The 13,590-nt window shown below is 35.7% G+C and overlaps 2 protein-coding genes and 1 long non-coding RNA gene across 6 annotated transcripts in view; 2 read left to right on the plus strand and 1 right to left on the minus strand.

Moving 5' to 3' along the window:
* ankrd52a (ankyrin repeat domain 52a) overlaps positions 1 to 13,590 on the minus strand; it is an 82,736-nt gene that overhangs the window by 39,483 nt on the left and 29,663 nt on the right. The gene's annotated exons all lie outside the window — the stretch shown is intronic.
* The window catches only part of tmem18 (transmembrane protein 18), a 58,207-nt gene that overhangs the window by 8,564 nt on the left and 36,053 nt on the right, over positions 1 to 13,590 (plus strand). The gene's annotated exons all lie outside the window — the stretch shown is intronic.
* LOC125780565 (uncharacterized) lies at positions 820 to 1,418 on the plus strand. Its single transcript, XR_007423846.1, has 2 exons — positions 820 to 1,228; positions 1,263 to 1,418. It is a non-coding gene; the product is annotated as an uncharacterized LOC125780565 (long non-coding RNA).

Here is a 13,590-nt window from a genome sequence, read left to right on the forward strand (position 1 = left end):
ACTCTGATTTGCTGAGACCGCACGTCATCATAAACTCCACTCTGATATGCGGAGGCAAAACACGCTCAACATTTTTTGGCTGCTGCAGTAGCTCAGCTCAGCTCAGCTCGTTCAGTTCAGCTCGCTCAGCTCAGCTCCGCTCCGGACCGGACTCAGCTGCCACTAAGCTGTAAGGTAAGACGATATGTATAAGTTGATGTATTTGTAGTGTTAGTTGTTTTAGCTCTGTGGTCTTAAATCATCTGAACCTGCTGGCGTTGCCTCACTTCCCAGGCAGTTAGCTAACTAGCTAACTAGCTAGCTAGCTAACGATAGCTAAACAGTGGCCATAGTTAAAATGGAATTGGAATTACTTATTGCCAATAATATTTAACTTACTGTAACCGAAGCTTTAACGTAGAAGCATTGTCCGGTCATTAAGTCAGTGCACTAACCAGAGCTAGACTGATAAGCCAATCTAAGCTAAATCAAAGAACCGTCTTTGGCTAAATTCGCTAAGCTAGCGTTAAGTTATATAAGTTTGTGGCGCCCACAATTAACCTAGGCAACTGGGGGCAATATCAAGTGCTTTTTGAATAGCATGAAGAAGTAAGTTTATGTTAATATTACATAAATAAGGCAATTTAAAAATATAGTTTGTTGTGGGACAAAAATAAATTAAAATAGCTTAATATGATGTGTGAGAATTAAAACGGCACGATAATTCTCGTCAGGTGTTAAATGTGTATTCCCGCCGTTAGCTTAGCGTTAGCTAGCTTAGCTGAGATTTCTAATTTGTCTTTTTCTACTTGTGCAGATGGAGTCATGAAATGTGACGGCCACCGAGGACTTCATATGGATGTGTACTTCGGAGCATCTCAAACATGCACCACAAAGACGTGGAGGACACACCGCTGTCTCTCAGGACCTAGAATCTTAATGAAAGTATAATGATGTTAAGGGAAGGTGTAATGGAAAGGTGTAATGGAAAGTTGTAATGGTGTTAAGGGAAGGTGTAGTGGAAAGGTGTGATAGTGTTGAGGGAAGGTGTAATAGTGTTGAGGGAATGTGTAATAGTGTTGAGGGAAGGGGTAATGTTAAAGGTGTAATAGTGTTAAGGGAAGGTATAATATTGTTAAGGGAAGGTGTAATGTTAAAGGTGTAATAGTGTTGATGGAAGGTATAATGTAAAGGTGTAATAGTTTAAAGGGAAGGTATAATATTGTTAAGGGAAGGTGTAATGTTAAAGGTGTAATAGTGTTGATGGAAGGTATAATGTAAAGGTGTAATAGTGTTGAGGGAAGGTATAATATTGTTATGGGAAGGTGTAATGTAAAGCTGTAATAGTTTTAAGGGAAGGTAAATGTTTAGTGAAATTGTTATGGTGTGAATCTAAGGTGTATGTTATGTTGATGTAAAATAAAGGCATTAACCCCAAATGAGATTTACTCATTATTTTTATTATTATATTAATGTTTCCCCAAACAGAAAGGGTCAATTTAAAATCAACAGTGGTAAGATGGGGGTAATTCATTTATTCCTTGCTTTTACTGGTTCTTTGCAGGTTGACATGTTTTGGAAAAAGTGAGAGGGTTGAAATGCATTTATTTGTAAAGCATATTGTGTATAACTAACGTGCATAACTAGTTCCAGAAGGTTGTGAACCTAATTGTTTGGCTTAGCTTTGTATGCGTTTCCAGTTCCAACAATGGAACAGTTGCCACCGTCTGAAATGGCACTGTTATGCAGGGAGCCTCAAAGTAGTTGGTCTATAAAAACGTATACATGTAAATTTCACGTAGAAAAGACGTCCACAACGACTTAATTTAAACTAGAATTAGCCCTTATCCGGAGGTCTGGGGGACGTCAATACTGGACGTGCAGAAGACGTCAGAAAAAAGACGTCGTCTGGCGTCACAGTCTGCACCTTCAGGAGACCAAAATTGGACGTGCAAAAATGACCTAGAAAAGACGTCGTTTCAACGTCTCTTTGTTTAGTGGGAAACAGGAGAAGCGGGTGCAGTGCGCGGGGCCAGGATACCTCCTGTTCCCAACAGCTCCCATCTATGTAACTGTGCGTCCACACCGAACGCGACGCGAGCGACAAAGCAGCCGGAAGTCATTCATTTTCAATGAGAGCGAGCGACACTGGGCGACGGGCAGCGACGCGGCGCGGCGCGACGCGAAGCGGGCGTATGGAACGCCAAAAGGCCCAAAAAACGCCTGGACCAGACGCCTTTTATAGAAAAGAACGGCGTAAAATACGCCGTTCTGTGTGGGTTTTACGCCGTAATATACGCCGTATGATTTCAAGACGCCGTAATATACGCCGTATGATTTCACGACGGCGTTAAAAACGCCGCTAAAAGCACAGAAAACGCCGTTTCCCCCGGCGTTTTTCGACCCTTTTGGCGCGACGTACAGAGCGCCGTCTCAGTGCAATAAGACGGCGTAAAAAGCGGCGTTTAGTGTCTCTCTTGACGCCGTAAAAAGCGGCGTAAAAAGCGGCGTTTAATAATAAGATAATGAGCTCCACCTTCCAGTTTTGAAAGCCAATACATTTAAACTATGTTCAGCCAATGCTCTTACAGAGAGACTCAGTCTAAAGCAATTCACTGCAGATCCGAGCTCCTGAGCTCTTCAGACACAGTTTTTTAGACACAATTAACAATATACCATCTATAGACATTCCCGCTGGTGCTCATGCCTTTTATTAGTCTAATATTTATGCTGTATCAATGTAAAAATAAACTCTAGGTTTAGGTGAAAGCAAAATGCTGTGCAGCTCCCCACTTTTTTTTTTATCCAGACGGAAATCACATCACCTTGTCAGTATATCACACATGAAGAACCCTATTGTTGCAAAAACATCAGGGTTTCAATAAATGAATTTATTAATTTATTAAATTAGTTACAAATTATATTAGGAAGCTGATTCTTCTTATTTTTATTCTTATTAAAATATTATAATTATACAGTATAATTATAATATATTATATATATATATATATTATATTATATTATATAAAATTATATATTATAATTATATAATATTATTATTATTATAAGATGTAAATTATTCTTAATTTACTATGAATATTATTGTTTTGTTGTTGTTTAAGCATAATATTATTAATATTAGTTTTTATGCTTCAGCAGATCCGGTAATTTTTCTATTTCCATAAGGAAACAAGTAATGTCATTTACAGACATAGACTTACAAGTTACATATTTATAATATTTATATTTATTATTATATTATATTTACTTCAGTCGCTTAGAAACCTTCATTAAATTATTAATCTGGCTCTTTACTTTGGAAAATCTATTTGGCCAGGTACTGTATCAGTATTTATATTATTTGAAGGATCTAAATAACAGGAGTGTTAGTAATCATAAAATGTAAGGAAACGTAAATGTTTATAAGATATACAGTGATAAACCAAAAAACACTTTAAAAAAACACCCCGACAGCTGAATATTCAAGGACACGGAGGTGTTGGTAGAGAGCAGGATGACGGCTAAATTTATACTCCACGAAGAACACTCTCAATCCCTGGATAGCTCAATTTACCGATCATTCAATCATTCAATCAATAAACCTTTTTTTCCTCTCGGGAGTACATCATTTCCAGTGTAGCCGAGCATTTACAATTTAAAAGGGACTGACAACATTGAGTAAGAAAATAGAATTAATAAGAATAAAAATACATATATATATATATATATATATATATATATATATATATATATATATATATATATATATATATATATATATATATATATATATAATCAATGCCAGGCTGATTTGCCCCTGTTTGTGCAAATAAATGATTTTTAAGACCACCAGAGACAAAATTATGAAAATATGAAAATTGCAAAAAGTACACAACAACAATGTTAAATTCAAAGGATTTACAGTAAGATTTAAAGGCCTTTTTTAGGGCAAATAAATGACAAGACTTGATAAGACATCCGCAAACCGTGAATAGGTGTCTATACACAGGAACGTTGCTATAGCCCCTTTTTAGGGATGTTTTAATTGTTTTTACAGAAGTGTCTCTCTAATATGTTAAAAATATTCAAATCTTAAAGTATACTACAATTAAAGAATTTTAGTAACAAAATCAATCTCCCCACGCAGCGCGAAAGATCCACTTTGTCTCGGAGCCGCGTCAAGAAAAATGCATACACGCACGCAAAATTAAACAGCGCTTTTTTAAGCTAATGATCCAGGCTGTCCAGCATTTAGACTGGAGTGAGTTAGGCTAGCTGTGGTCAGTTTGTGTGTTTATAATAAATACTGTGTATTGTACTGCCTGTATGTGTATCAGCTAATTGATGTTACATAATAATAGAATATGATGAGATAAGTTGACACTCATAATGTGCGTGGGGCTTGCCAATGAGTTTGGATATTGAATAGATTTTCCAAAGTAAAGAGCCAGATTAATAATTTAATGAAGGTTTCTAAGCGACTGAAGTAAATATAATATAATAATAAATATAAATATTATAAATATGTAACTTGTAAGTCTATGTCTGTAAATGACATTACTTGTTTCCTTATGGAAATAGAAAAATTACCGGATCTGCTGAAGCATAAAAACTAATATTAATAATATTATGCTTAAACAACAACAAAACAATAATATTCATAGTAAATTAAGAATAATTTACATCTTATAATAATAATAATAACATATAATTATAATATATAATTTTATATAATATAATATATATATATATAATATAATATAATTATACTGTATAATTATAATATTTTAATAAGAATAAAAATAAGAAGAATCAGCTTCCTAATATAATTTGTAACTAATTTAATAAATTAATAAATTCATTTATTGAAACCCTGATGTTTTTGCAACAATAGGGTTCTTCATGTGTGATATACTGACAAGGTGATGTGATTTCCGTCTGGATAAAAAAAAAAGTGGGGAGCTGCACAGCATTTTGCTTTCACCTAAACCTAGAGTTTATTTTTACATTGATACAGCATAAATATTAGACTAATAAAAGGCATGAGCACCAGCGGGAATGTCTATAGATGGTATATTGTTAATTGTGTCTAAAAAACTGTGTCTGAAGAGCTCAGGAGCTCGGATCTGCAGTGAATTGCTTTAGACTGAGTCTCTCTGTAAGAGCATTGGCTGAACATAGTTTAAATGTATTGGCTTTCAAAACTGGAAGGTGGAGCTCATTATCTTATTATTAAACGCCGCTTTTTACGCCGCTTTTTACGGCGTCAAGAGAGACACTAAACGCCGCTTTTTACGCCGTCTTATTGCACTGAGACGGCGCTCTGTACGGCGCGCCAAAAGGGTCGAAAAACGCCGGGGGAAACGGCGTTTTCTGTGCTTTTAGCGGCGTTTTTAACGCCGTCGTGAAATCATACGGCGTATATTACGGCGTCTTGAAATCATACGGCGTATATTACGGCGTAAAACCCACACAGAACGGCGTATTTTACGCCGTTCTTTTCTATAAAAGGCGTCTTGTCCAGGCGTTTTTTGGGCCTTTTGGCGTTCCATACGGGCGGTTTGAGCGATGCGAGAGAGTTGACGAGAGCTCAACTTTATGCAAATGAGCAGTGACGCGCGGCGGCGACTACCAATCAGAAACAGATTCTCATATGTCCGGTGTCCGGCCTGAAATCGCTGATCTGATTTTCTGTTCCTACTGAAGATTTATTCCGCTCGCAAAATGGAGGTTTTGAGAGGGGTTTAGTATTTATGTAGTACAGTTTCCCTCCATTTGTTTCGTTTTTTGAGGGAACACTGCTTATTGGTTAAAAGAAATCAGCAGATTCAGTGCCAGCTTTTTGTGTTCAGAGCAGAGGGCTTACCTCATTCATTGAAAGCCAGGTTTAACACATTTTACATTAATAAATGTTTTAACACATAAGGAGATTAATAGATAATCATTTTTATGCATATGACGTGCATTTTAAATAATGCGAAACGTTTGTACGAGTGTATAATGTTTTAGAATTGTGTAGACAGGCTGTTTCTGTATTCTTGCTGTCTGAGTGCCTGTGTTTGGAAACGCCCACCAGCGACAGCTCGTTGAGTGAGACACGCCCCCAAGCGACTCATCGCCTGCTGCACGAGCGACACAGAGCGATTTTATCGCGTTCGGTGTGGACGTACAGTAACGGTGAATTTACACTGCTCCGACGCGACAACGCACACGGTCGCACTACCCCCCTCCAACCGGTCGCATGTGGGCGTGACAAAGGCTTTCCCTGCGTCGTCCAATTGAATCGTTTTAATAAATGGGAAATGCTTTTTATATAAGCTATTATTATTTCCAATAATTAATAAATATAAATGTGTCTTTATAGATATAAATGTTTGAATGAGCTTCATTACACTGTCTAGTGAGCAGTATATAAGCTGAAAAAAGCAAACTTTTCCAATTAAATTACATATTAATATTTTAAAAACCCACCAGAGACTCCAAAAATCACAGCAGCCTTTCTCCTCGCTGACAGAGTCCCTGTAAATCAGCAGGGATTTTATAAAGCACAGGGAAGCCTGAAACTTCTCTTCCAGGCTTCTCTGGACGCTTGAAAGCGGAACTAAATGTTTTCAGACACTGCGCTGCAGACACGTATCAGGCCAACACCTGGTCTCTGATTGGACAGACGCATCGCGTTGGACGGATTCATTTGCATAAAGTTCAGCTCGGCTCAACTTTTCATCGCATCGCATCCCCCGCTCTCGACGCATCGGACCCATGATGCACCGCGCGAATGCGTCTGACGGAGGCGGCGCTTCCCATTGAAAATGAATGGGATCCGTCGCTGTGCGTTGTCGCGTCGGAGCAGTGTAAATTCACCGTAATGCTGCAGACCGGAGCCGACAGTTTTTTTTGTCCTTCGGTGCCTCGCTGACCCCCCGCCCCCAACTCTCCCTCACTCTCCTTCTCCTTGCGCGTCTTGCTCTGCTTTTTCCAGTGCTACAGAGCGGATAGTTTTTTTCCTCAGTCGGTGCCTTAATGTCTCCACTGCCCGCATCAAGCGTGTGCTCCACCAATCACACGCAGCTTTCAATTAATAATGTGGTGGGAAAACACTGAAAAAAAAGTTTATCTCCACTTTTTTGTGGAAACGGCAGGCAATTGGCCAAGCTGTATTGCCTTCGTCGGCAGCTGTTAATGTGTTGTTCACGTTTTTTATTCTTTATAGTTTTATACTTGAATTTAAAAGCACTGTATTTTATATTTGTATTGTGGCACCTTTTTTGTTATGAAGCTGCTTTAATACTTTTTCCTATTGTGGTGGGTGATTGTATTTATAACTGTTTAATTTATTTTAAGTTATTTTTGTGGAAGTGATGCTATTTTGTGATAATTTAATAATTGGTTATAATAAAGGTTTTATTTATAAAGCATTGTTATGCAGCATTTTTACTCATCACACGTGCTTAAAAATGTCAATAATGAAACAAAATGTTATAAAATTAGGTTTAAGCTATTAATTAATTAATAATATAAAAAATATATATGGGGAGCCGAAAGAGCTGGCTCTCCACAGTAAGAAGAGCCATTAGAGCCGCATCTCAAAATAGAGCGCGTGATCATTTCACTCAGGGAAAAACTACCGTTAGTTCAGGCTCCTGTGTTTATATTTAAATTAAGAGAAGCTGAATACATCTATACGCAATCTGATATGCAGCAGAGTAAGTAAAAATTAAGATAATATATAATAATGTATAATTATACATTAACTGTTATTTAAAATATCTTTTAAAGCATTGTAAACGCAGGGTCTTGTATTTTATTGTTTCATACAAAGAGTATTCAGCAGGGGTGGGCAATTAATTTTCCCAAGGGGCCACATAAGAAATTGGAATGGTTTTAGAGGGCCAGACTAATTTACTTAACTTGGTTCTGCCGAATATATATATATATACAGAATTTATAATAACCCTTTTTATATAAAACAGTAAATGAAACGTTACAATGATACAATAAAATGTAGTGGATCATATAATTATGTAATAAACATTTGATGGTTCAGTTTAGAAACTGTAAACTGAGACACCAGCTCAGCTCGCTGGTGTCACTAAATAATTTTAAACTCCTAGTTTCTAACCACCTTCAGACAGCCTGCCACTGTTTTAGCACATTTTAGTTTTTTTATGATCTTTGGTATGTTTTAAGTTTCTTTCTTAATTTTTTTTAGTTTTTTACTGCTTTAGTTAACTTTTTTAATTTTTGATGTTGGTTTGTTTTAGCTGTTTTTTAACATTTATTCTTTGTTTCTTACTTTTCTTTTATTATTATTAGTTATTGCTTGTTTATATTTTACTATTTTATGTGTTTATTTTTTTATTTATTCATCTGTAGTTTAATTTTTATTAGTTCTATTACCTTTTTTACCTATGATTTTATGATTACTACTCTTATATTATTATTTTTATCCTTATTTGTTTTTATATCTCAATATTAAAAAAAAATCATTTTTTAAAATAATTTTTATACCTTATTATAATGCTGTTTTTTATGCTTTTTTATTTCTTATTTTATTCTATCTACCTTTTAGTTGTTGTTGCTGTTTCTGTCAATCCCATCCCTACACTCACAGAAATATTTAACCCTAACTTTTAAGATTTATGTAATTTTATTACATGACAAATTCCCATTTACTTTTTTTTTTGTAATTTTAACACAAACCTATCAAATAAACCTTATGTGATGCATATTCATTCGTGTAATACAGCTTATTTATTTTAAATGCATAATAATCAGGTTTATGTATTGAGTATTAATAAATTATAATTACTCTAAATTAATAACAATAATGACAGTATTTATTTTAAATACATAAAGTATACAGTTTGAATTATAATAAGCGTAATCAGGTTACCTATTCAAAACGAATTGCATACATTTATTTGAATTACGTCTTTTACGTTTTAGAAATAAACCAAATAAATCAAAATGCATCACATTTATGTAATTCATTTCCATTCAGTACAATCATAATAAGAACAATCAGACCCCCTTGTTGATTAAACAAAGCTTTATTAATAATAAAGCCGAACATAAAAGAGACCCGAAATTATAGTTTCTTAAAATCATATTTCAGTCATACTTATGTAATTAAATGAAAGTTTGGCACAAGACCCAATTTTGTCAAAAATGTTCCTTCAATATTAAAAGAAAAAAAGAAGACTTAGCTAAGTGACAACACACTTTGGTAGGAACTGAAGTACTTTTTGTTTAGCAAATATTGTTTAACAAACATGGAGGACTCCAGTGTAAAATTGACTTTGGCAGTAGTAAAAACTTGTAAACAGTTTTTTTTTTTATTAACTTTGTGTGCATTTTAAAGTTATTAATGCCCCGTTTTAGATGTCAGGGCTCTGCAGATTCTACCAATGAGGTGTGGAGCTACTTTTGCTTTAAAAATTGCTGTATCTCAAAGTTGTGGGAGAAAAGAGGTGGGATATTTACCAAAGGTTAGTACTTCATCATATTTTACTACAGCCAAAGTCAATTTCACACCAGAGCTTTCCTTTAACTCCTTTAAAATCTGGGTTGAGCTGAGCCACTACAACAATGCCAGCTAACATTTAGAAACTACCCATCCCCATTGAGAAGGTTGGATAGGAGAGGAGTGAACCTTACTCCTACAGGAGCTTAGGAGAGAGGAGGTGAGTAGAGAAGGCAGAGGGTAGAAGAGAGAGAGAGGTTTGTTTCCTTTCCTTCAATTTCCCCTGCATCAATGAACAGTTTATTTGGTATCTACATAACAGATCTCTGAACAAAATTTGATTGCTTCGACACCAAGGTACAAATTTATCAAACAGCTATTTCGCTGGCATACCCTTCAAGAACTAAGGTACCATTTCAACAAATATCGTGTGTCTGTCAACCGAATCACTGATCCAATTAGAGTTAGCGCCTGTACTTTTGGTGTAAGCTTAGTTGAGTCCAGATCCATCAGGGTTTTCTAGTACACCTCAAATGTACGCTTCAGGCTTTTTGGATAACTCAAGCTGAGTGCATAAATCAGTCCATAAAGCATCACGCAGGCATGGCTGACACTCTGCAGGTTATGGAGAACCATGCCTTCCAGCACAACACCAACATCAGCAAAGTGTCCATCACCTGGACAATCAGAACCATGTCGCTCTGCTCAGACAGTGTAGATGCCCATGGTCTTCTCTGCAATCTCTGCCTCAGCCTCTCTGGATTCAATGTCCTGGAATATAAAGAGAACAGAATGATGTTCTGTGTGACCCTAACCATGACCACCAAAATCTAAGCAGCTCCCCCTTAGGCCAAAGTATTAATTTGTAGTTATTTTTTTAAAGCACTACATATATGCATTCATGAGAATGAGATAGATGCAAGTTCATGGTAACAATGACCTTTGACCACCTCCTAAAAGCCTGGAACGAAAGAAAAAGTCACAAGGATGCATTTTGTGTTCTTGTTAACATGAGATTATACACAGACTACTGTCAAATTGTGCACTTTTCTATCAAGGTGACAACAACAATTAAAACTGACAATTATCCTTTACAGTAGTAAACTAGGAACCTGCACTTATTTTGTTTAGAGATCTGTTATTATGAAACCAAATAGACTGTTCATTGATGCAGGGAAAATTTAAGAAAAGGAGGCAAACCTCTCCCTCTCTTCTACCCTCTGCCTTCTCTACTCAACTCCTCTCTCCTAAGCTCTGTAAGGGTAAGGTTCCTATCAAACCCTCTCCAAACCTTCTCACTCATGCATTCCTTCTTCTCCTTCTTGCCCTCCTCAGTGGGATAATTGACTTTATGCACAAGCTCTACTTCTTCCTGACAGGAAGGTATTTAATTTTCTCCATTTATTATAAGTTTAAAAGATTAATCAATCAGGTGTTCAGTAATACTCTCGAATATTGTGCACGTTTCTACCATAGTGACAATTAAAAATCTGACAAATATCCTTTGAAGAAGTAGTCTTGCTCTCAAATGTTTGAGTTGAGTCTGGGCACCTGATAAATCACTTAAAACAGTAGTTAGAAAATACAGGAAATAAAGAGGCTGTCTTCCAGTCAGGAATTGGTGGAGTGTGCATCAAACAAAAGTTTACAGCGGACTCACATTGTGTTTTGTCCAGTTTTTTGCTACCTACTGACAAAACCTGATCTTACAATGATATCAACAGGGGAGGTGCTGGGCAGCATTGAAAAGTTGTAATGATTCAACTCTGAAATTATTCAACTTTTCAGCACCTGTAAAAAGTGAGTTGTCTTGCATTGTCCTAAGAGAGGACAATAGGAGTAAGAGGATGGTTGGAGGGAGGGTGACAGAGAAGAGAAAAGACCAACCATTCCCTATCATAACCTTCTCTCTCCCCATTTACCACTCACCTGTTGGAAATTGCCACCTTCTAGTCAATAATCAGCCCCAAAAGCAAGAGGAGAGAGAGTAGGTGAAGATACTAGGCTATGGTGGAAATGTCTCAGCCTAAAATGTTTTAACTCATACCTAGTACTAGGTAACGAATTGTCACACAATTTGCAAGGCCACATTCACAGAGCACCTGTGAATGAAGAAAAAGAACGATGAATCAATTAGATTATCTATCAAATAAGCTGAAAATACCTGAAAAACCAACACATCCAACCTTGTCCAAAATCAAACTTTGTAAGCCCAGTGAGTTTTGTTGTCCTGTGAAATCATTTAGTCTTTTAACATGCTTTCTCTAAACATTTGTTATTGTAAATATTTTTATCCCATGGACTGTAAATAATTTACAGTCCATACAAATTACAAAATGAACTACATTTTGACGTGTACATTTTTAACTTATACTTACTAAATCTTTGTTGCCACGTGGAGGTGAGAAAACAGGATAGGAGAAGTAGAAAAACACTAGGTACCTGAGGAAAAAAAAAAATATCAGTGAGAAGAAAATAGCATGCAACATTCAGTTCTGTAATCAAAGCTAGTATTTAAATATAGTATTCTAAAGGCAGTCACTCACCTAACAGTAGCTAGCTAACAAAGCCCTGATTCATGACTCTTGTTCAGTGCTTTAGTTTAGTTAACTGCAGTTGAATAGCTCAGTTTACTACATGAAAATAATTACATCATAGATTACTAATTTTTTTTCTATAAACGAGTTTACACCTACCAAACAAAACCAGGGTTCTTGCACCATTTTAAAAGCCAAATGTAATGCTTTTTAATACCTCAATAAATATAATTTAAGAAAATATAGTCATAATTTCTTTGGGAGAAAATTATTTATTTTCAATTTTGTTCTATTAGGATGCAAAACAGAGCAAACATAACATGCAATTTGCATGAGCTCTTTTGTAGCTTCCTAGAAATATGGAAAAAAGAGGAAATTATCAATTAAATTTTAGTGATTATGTTCATAATACTACCACTAACACCATTGCTACTTCTACTACTGGTAATTATAATAATAAAAATAATAATAATAATAATAATAATAATAATTAAAGGATCGTCTCTCTTCAGTGTCTATTCATCATTATATGATGTGCTACATCTTTAAAGTAGTGCCTGAGAACATAAAATCACACAAAAACAAAACTTGTAGAGTGTACAGCTTGTGGTTTGTACCCTGGGAAAGGTGGGACGCCCTAGTGGCGCTTATCAAGAACAGAAGGGCTCTCCAAATGAAACATTCCAGAACCACAATGTGGTTCTGAAAATTGTAAAAATGCAGCCTAAATTTTTTTATTAATTATAGTCTTAGAGGTATGTAATATTTGAATCTTTATCTGTTAATGTTCTGTTATTGTATTATTATTTTATTTTTATTTTTTTTATTTTTTATAAAACTTGTGAAATGCTGATTTCCATCCATTTTAATATGTATGTTTTATTGTAAGTTTTTACTGATAACGCAGAGACAGTCCATAATACTTTTCAAAGCTGTGTTTTATATTCTCTAAAAGAATATTGTAAAGCCATATATTAGGCACTTAAATATGTTCTTGCAATATATGTGCTGTTTTAGCAGCAGTCTCTGATTCTCTGTGCTGCGGCTGGCAGTAACTGCAGTAGCCACTTCACCACGACAGAAGTAAAAAATATTTACGTGTTGTTTTCCAGAATAAAAGTGGATGAAAGCATGAACGAGGGTGTGCGTGTGCTGCTGTGCTATTGGTGAGGGGTGTCGTGAAACAAGCTGGTTCTGCTGACGGGTCCGTCACACTGGTGCCGTGAATCCGTCACATTGGTGCCGTGACTCCTGAGATCTTCTTGGTCGGTTCAACGCTGACCGCCGTGACTGTTGCTGCAAGTGTCAAGTTCATCATTGTCGTCAGGTCCACTTCTACGCTACACGTACACACTCATTCATTATTTGAACATGCAAGTATCCACACATTACATGGACTGAGTACACATTCAAACACATTATATGGACTAAGTATACTAATAACTGAACACACTTAAGGTAGTGTGTTATTTAAGTTGAGATTAAGTTTTTTTTTGTTGTTGTTGTTGTTTTTTTTTTTCTCCTTTTTTTCACAGTGGTTTTTCTACTGCATTTGTGATTTGATATTTTTTTTTTTTTTTTAATTATTATTATTATTATTTTTTTTTCATT

This window comes from Astyanax mexicanus, chromosome 13, assembly GCF_023375975.1.
Source record: "Astyanax mexicanus isolate ESR-SI-001 chromosome 13, AstMex3_surface, whole genome shotgun sequence".
Lineage (NCBI taxonomy): Eukaryota > Metazoa > Chordata > Actinopteri > Characiformes > Acestrorhamphidae > Astyanax > Astyanax mexicanus.